We start from the raw sequence: 7,678 nt of genomic DNA, 5'->3' as shown, positions 1-7,678 counted from the left end.
TGGGCACTCTAGCATTGGTCCCCGATAGATATCAAATAGATATCATCAGATTAATTATAAAATATATTACTACTATTTTCTATAAACTTGGTCAAACTTAAGAAAGTTCTACTCACCCTAAACCTAGAATTATATTCTTTTGGGGATGGATTGAGGGAATACCTATTTTTATTTTAAATAATGAAAATGTTTGTAATAAGACATGGAGTGGTTTAGAGAGTAGAAGGACCTACAAATGGTTTTCATTTACCAGGAGAAAGCTTGTCGGTGCAGAAAGTGACCAACATGTAAATATTTATAGTTTTATCGTACGTTGTGATCGGATGTGGCCTAGCACTCAATGACACAGGGTTTATACTGGTTCAGGCAACGTGCCCTACATCCAGTTTGAGTCGATCGGTGACTTTATTTCTGAGCCCAAGTGCTTGAAGTTTGTTGTGGGGTTACAAACGGAAGGAAGAAAGATGGGGGTGCAAGAGGTCTGGTCAGACTTTGATCTGAAGGGCTGAGAGTGACGAGAGCTCCGCTATATGCTATGTGCTCGAGGTTTGAACCTAGTGGTTCTGTTGTGGTGTGCGAGTGAACTAATCGATCTTCTCTTTTGGGAGAGAGCGCATCCCCTTTTATAAACGAAGGGGATGGCCTTACAAGTGAGAGAGGGAGAGTGTACGTATGCTAAGTCTTGTTGCCCACGCCGTTGGGTACAAGATGATTGTAAGCGTCCATAACACTGTTAATGTCAGATGCATGTGGGAGGTTGTGTCGTCTTCTTCTAGTATGGCAGACGTCGGTGCCTACCATATTGTTGATGCCCAGAGGCGTGTAGGGGGTTTTACCATGTTCACCTAGTATGGTAAATGCTGGCGCCCGCAACATTGTTGATGCCCAGAGGCATGTGGGGGGAGCCTTACCATGTTTGTCTGGTAGACTGGTATGGAAGTTGATGGTGTGGCAGAACCACCTAATGTAATGCCTCATAGGAGTGCTCGTCTTCCATTAGACACTAAGCACTCGAGGGAGAACACTAGATTACTCGGTTCCGTCGGACACACCCCAGGGGAGAACCCAAAAATCCATATTTTTGCCATCAGGATCACAAATGAGAGAATAAAGCTTACATCATTCGTAACCATTTCTTACATCACTTTTAACACAACAGCAGAGTATAATATTTATTAATATAACAGCGGAATGAAATCATATTATCAGAGTTATAAACAATTTAATTAAACAGCGGAATAGAAACATGTCAACAGAGTTACAGCGGAAATAAACCTCTATTAATGACATGATGAAGTATCGACATATAAACTACGACAACAGATTATTAAACTTCCATTTATAAAAGCATTTAGTGAGAGTTATAAATAACAACTACGATCGCATCGTAAAGGAAATCCTCGCTGAGCCCACCAGGAGGAATCCACACACAAAGGTCAGCTCAAGCGTCCACCTGTCACCTGCAACAGGGGGGAATAAAACCCTGAGTACTCAATTGTACTCAGCAAGACTTACCTGGTAGGAGAAAAGAAAAGACTCCAAGGATATGCAAGGCCATCTGGCTTGTGGGTTTATTGCATTTGTAGGAAGCATTACTAAGCGTGCGTCCTTATGTTCGATTTTTATTAATAGCCGCATTGGTTCATTAACTAACCATTCTATGTAAGCACCTGTGCTACTTTCAAGCAGGTGGTAAGCAATCAGATTTCCTTTGTCCATCTTCCATCTTTCATCTTCCAGTTCTTACTATGATGCTAAACCGTAGACAAGCCGTACCGGATAGCCCAGCGATTCATGAATCAATGCCCCCAGCTGGGTACCCAAAAACACACGCCCCGCTTGTACCCCAGGCACAAGCAGGACCAACCCATCACTCTCCTGTCCCGGGTGTCCAGGTCCCCGTCCAAACTAGGACTCCAAGCCCCCGCCCCTAAGTCCCGGACTCAGGGCGGCGCAAGGACCTCCTCCACCAAAAACAAACCCTGACAGTCGGTCCGGAAAGAGCCAGATCCGCGACAAGAGAGCAACAAGCTTTCCAAGTGCCCATACACAAGTATGTGCTCGGGATAATAAGTCTGTGACCTGCCTAGAGTCATATGCATGATCGGTCCTTAATCGACCAGACAGGGAGAAACGGTGTAACCAAGCTATGACCCGCCTCCACAGCGACACAACTTCTTACGCCCACCAATATCCAAACCATATCCCTGCCCGGTCACCATTTTCCTTTCCACCATTTTCATATTTTCCAAGTGATAGTAATCCAATAATATATTTCATATCTCTCGTGAGTGACCGGCAATCACTCGACTTCTACCGGAGTCCTGTAGCATAGCAATCTACACGATCCTGTCATACTAGTAAGACTCATGGGATGAAGATATATATGCAAGTGGTTTCATTCAACTCCTTGAAACTTAATGCACAAATATAATTTAAACTGCAGAAAGTAGGGGTTATGCACCGGGGCTTGCCTGGGTAAAATATAATCAGAAGTTAGCTTTCCATCATGGCGACATGATCTCCAAAAGCACCATTCCTCCTGCAACTCCCGATGACTCCATGATCCATCATCGTACCTATATGCTATGCATGCGATGAAATGCAAAGATGTAATTAATCAACTGAAATCGTGACTTATATAAATACGCTTTACGCCGCTCAAGTTAACGAGCTAGATCTAACGACGATCGTACCTAGGCTACACACCCATGTTATCGAATAAGACATTATTTCCCAACACTATTTTTAGTTATATAAACTAAGGTGTTTCTCTATTCGCAATAGGACATTATTATTTATCTAGCAACTAATTATTCTAGAGCTACAAAATTATGGTGAGCGACTAATATTTCTAGGAACCTACTGTAAAGATTTCAGATCCACGCGATTACCAATTTACCACGGAAAATCCTTACAAGTTTATATTTTACAATATTAAGTATCCCATTTTAATTATATAGATCCTAAAAACATCATCAAAGTATGTGAACGAATTATGCTAATAGGTAGGTTATGATTTTAGCCTAACAAAACTAGTTTGGCATTTTTATGATTTTTCTACACTTCATTCTCAATTTTAGAAAGGCACTAAATTAACAAAACTAAAATAGAGCAACAAGGCCAGGCCCGGGTGGCCAACTCGGCCCGCAGGCGCGCGCGTGGCCTAACACAGCGCGGCGGCCCAGCAGCTGCATGCGTGGCCCATCAGCCAGGCGTGGCCCAGCGGTGCACGGCCTAGGAGCGTTGGCAACCGGCCGGCCCACCGCACGTACAGTGGCAAGCCGACCCAGTGCAGGCGGCCCAGCGGAAACCGGCAGACAGCCTAGGTGGGGACTGACGGCCCACGAGCGCGCCCGACCAGTGGCCCAGCCACGGTGGCCGCTGGCTGGCCTAGTGCTTGGGCGTGGACGGTGTCGAGTAACAGGGCAAGGTCGCACACGCCCGACCGTGTGCAGACTGATGGCGGCGGTCGTTCACCGGGGCGACGAGCTCGCTCCGGCGCAAGGATACGTACTAGAACCCAGACGACATGCGATGAGCAATAGGGGCTTACCATAGTCCTAGTCACGGAACGGTTCAAGGTGAAAAGGGCTGGAGCTGCGCTGGCCTCGTGCGCAGCAATGGTGGCGCCGGTGCACCGCGACGACAGCGGCGTTCCTGCTGCTACGAAGACCTACCGACGAAACTGCTTCACAGACAAAGCTGTGATATCAGTGTGGAACCAAAACATCAAGAATCAAACAGAGGAAGCAAGGAAGGAGAGGAAACCATGGCCGAGCTCAGTGCGGCGCCCATGGTGGCCAGCGACAACGGCGATGCTTCATGCGAGCCCTCTGATGGACGATTTCCACCACGATCGACAGCAATGACAAGCTAGAGACCTTGGGCACCAGTGAGCGCAAGGAATTTGAGGGAAGCGCTTCGTGCACGATGAATTTTTGGAGGGAAGGAAGTGCGGCCACGGTGCGCCAAGGAATAGCATGCCCAGCATGGGACCGAGGCATGCGCGCCGAGATGGAAACGTGGGGTGCTGCGGCTCTGACGCGCTGCGGGAACACCGGCGTGCAGGGCACGGGAGGAGAAGCAGCACAGAGGGCAAGGGACGCGGGCGACTGGAGGAAGGAAGGAGCGGCGGCGCTGACCGAGGGCGCGCGCGCGCGTGGAAAAGAGCCGGCCCCAGCACGGGACGCTGCTGCGAGACGGCGCGGGGCCAAGGGGCGCGCGCTGGCAGGAGGGCTCCCCAGCTCTGGGCGGCCTGGCGCAGCCATGGCTAGGCGCAGCAACGTGGCCGAGCGCGGGCGTTGCGGCTCGGTGCGCTAGGTGAGGCAGGGCAGTGCGGAGCCATACACGGTTTCGGGAGAGGGAGGAGAACGGCGGCATGGCTCTGGCTGGTGATGCGGCACACGGGCGCGGCAGCAGCAGACCGGTGGAGCTCTGTGGAGCTCATGGGTGCGGGAATGCCAGGACGGAAGGAAAAAGAAGAGAACGCCGGTGCTGCAGGGCACACGAGACGAAGCGAAGTAGCCTCGGTGGGACGCGAAGACAGAGACGACAGCGGTTGCGGTACAGAAAAGGAAGAGGAAGGCGCTGGAGGCTCGACGTGCACTAGAAGAACGAGTGCTGGAGAGGGAACAGCAGGACGTGGGCATGGCAGAGGCAAGGCAGAGCAGCGCGCTGGCCTCGGTGAGAGAAAGAAACAAACGAGTCAGCAATCATATGAGAGAGCAGAGTGGGAGCAGCAGCACGTGGGTCAGCCGATCAGATTCATTGCACTGCCACGGCACAGTTGCTGGTGCCTCCAATAAAAATAATTGGACAAGACACTCCCTGTCTCATGAGTCCGCTCATAGAGGTGTGTTCTGAATACAGACATTTTCTCAAGAAAACTGTTGGGGTGCAGAACAAGGTGCGGAACGACTGCGAAGCTCGGAGTAAAAAAAAGAATAGGCGCTAAAAGTTCTCACATCTGCTAGCTTTCTGTCACCTCCTTTCAATTTTCCTTATCAAATTCTAGTTTTCTTTCACCTAGTATATACGAGCAGTTCATCGTCCTGTTCACTTAAGCTTTTCAAAATGAACTCCTGAGCATATATATATATATATATATATATATATATATATATATATATATATATATATATATATATATATATATATATATTTATAAAAGTTGCTTTTCTTGCTTAATCTAATATAACAAACCGTTCGTTAGAATCATCGTTCGACATCCCTAATTATCTTTACGCACTAAGTAATTTAACTAGAGCGTTGATTTGAGTCCACGAAACTAAGTCACACAGAATTCGCTTATTGCCTCAAGTATGTTTTTAAATAAAAATTTTGATAAACTCGTTTCAAAAATTTTTACTTAGGCCTAAATCGTGGTGCTAAATAAGATCGTAACACCGGGGTGTTACAACCAACCCCCCTTAAAAGGAATCTCGTCCCGAGATTCGAAACTAGAACCATAAAAGGGGAAACGCGATTACATTCCGTAGATCAGGGATTACACGAAAGATTACGTGACTTCAAATACTAAACCACACGGGGATCTAGGGATACATGGTTACGAGCAACTTGGTACAATCGAGTCCTACTCCAGAAGTCGAGATAGACGAGGACAATGGAGAAACAACAAGATAATGATTATCCAAAACATGGCGTAGCACCAACAAATCCAGAAACAGTCGACTGAGAAGTAAAACATCATGAATCCCAAGGCCAACTAACCAAGGGACTTGAACTTCTTCGACGAGCTAGATCCCTTCTTCTTCTCAGATCACACCATCACCTTAGACAGCCAAACCTAGCTTCACAACGTCGACTGGATCTCGTAGCTATGTTCCGAATACGGGGGAAATGGGGATGAAGAAGAAGAGCAAGGACCAAGGGTATTTATAGAGGCGAACGGAGAGGGAAAAGCAACACATCGACGGCGGATGTGGTGGGGCTGGAATACACAGACGGTGCATGCTGCGGAGATAAGATCGAAAACATGAGGCGCTTCCTGCGCGAGAGGCGGAGGGGGAAATAAAGGAGAGTAGGGGAGGTCCGCTCGATGAGGCAGGCATGCGGGCGGTCACGTCACCAAAAGAAGAAAGAAAGGAAAAGGGAAAGGGGGGGTCCGATATGAGGGACGAGGCGTGAGAGTCGAGAGCCGACCGGATGCTGGGGAAAAGGAGCAACGCACAGTGCATAAAGATGGCGAGCACTGCATGATGCCACGGCCACGCGAAAACGGGGAGCTAAAGACCCGATATAGACAACGTTCGTAGGACACGCAACGAAATGACCCAGCATGCGTAGAGCGGTCAACTAAGCATAGGGCTTGGGACAAGACGTCCACTCTGACTTTTGTAATTACTCCCGACTATCCCCTGCTAACCTTCCTTCACTACTCTTCTTTTTCTTTCCTTTACTCGACCACATCCGGCTTTCAAGTAGACTGAGACCATGTCATACTTTCTTTCTCCAAACCATCTCTTGTTTACCTTGAGAGAACACTTCTGCATCACCCCGTTGTGGACTTCCCATTTGAACACTTAAACACTTCCAAGGAGAAAATTTTTAAAACAAAACGGTACGGCGATGTAACTTGGTAAAGGTACTTGGTTAATAACCTCAACACCAGCGCGTGCCGAGCAGCATCACATGTGGCAGTTGTTCCATAGAGAGCCCTCGGTTTCATCGCGGCACCATAAGCTATTAACCAGGCAACTATTACCAACTTACACGCCATGAAGGCGGTGGGGTCATAGACCACAGAGTAAGGGTATCGCAAGGGAAAAATTCAACAACAAAGGTTTTCCTCCACAACAAGGGACAAGGAATTTAAATCCAACAACAGATTTGGTTTAAAAAAAATTCAAGTGTTCTGTTGGGACACCCATAATTAGCTGATACAGTGCCCTATATTATCCAATCACGGCTAATCTGCTAGCATCCGAATGGCAACTTCTCTTGTAACTCACTTAACATCGCCCTTGAAAACTTGGAGCATGTCTAACGAGACTTTAAATTAAATGAACGCAATAAACACAGCGAAATAATTAAAATGCATGTTCCAACGATCTTACACGGGTACAACGTATAGGCATTCAGGCTCCCGTTCACAACACAACATTCACCTACGATCGAACGATCTCAACAACTCCGAAGGACGAATAGCAGACAAGAGTACAATACTGGGGGATAGTAATGAAAAACACTACTACTACGGGTACAACATCCCAAGGAAACTAATCTACATCCTCGCGGGGCAACGACTGAGTGAGAGGAACCAAGAACTCTTCTTCTGACACTTCCGAGGGTGGAGGTGCGGGCGGTGCTGTAACACCAGTTCTTCTTCTCTCAGGTGGGTGGATAGGGATCCCTTCCAAGATTGGGACATCCTGCCTTCCAGCAGCCAACGTCCTCCGTTCGGCCCTGGTGACAAGATAGGCCACCTGCAGCTGATGAACATGCCGATCTTCGGCTTCCTTCAGGGCTTCCAACATGGCAGTCTCCCGGCTCTCCGCAGCTGCAGCACTGGCATGCGCTTCGGTGAGCTGCACCTGGAGCATCCGGTTGAAGATCTCGGCTTCCTCAGCGCGCCGAAGGGACGCCCTCAACTCCAAGGCTTGACGGTCGTACTGCTCATCTAGAGCGAGTAGGTACGTGGTCAAGTGCACCATGG

This window comes from Miscanthus floridulus, chromosome 11 (assembly GCF_019320115.1).
Source record: "Miscanthus floridulus cultivar M001 chromosome 11, ASM1932011v1, whole genome shotgun sequence".
Classification (NCBI taxonomy): domain Eukaryota; kingdom Viridiplantae; phylum Streptophyta; class Magnoliopsida; order Poales; family Poaceae; genus Miscanthus; species Miscanthus floridulus.
The sequence above is the reverse complement of the archived record's forward strand: the minus strand, read 5'-3'. Positions refer to the sequence as shown.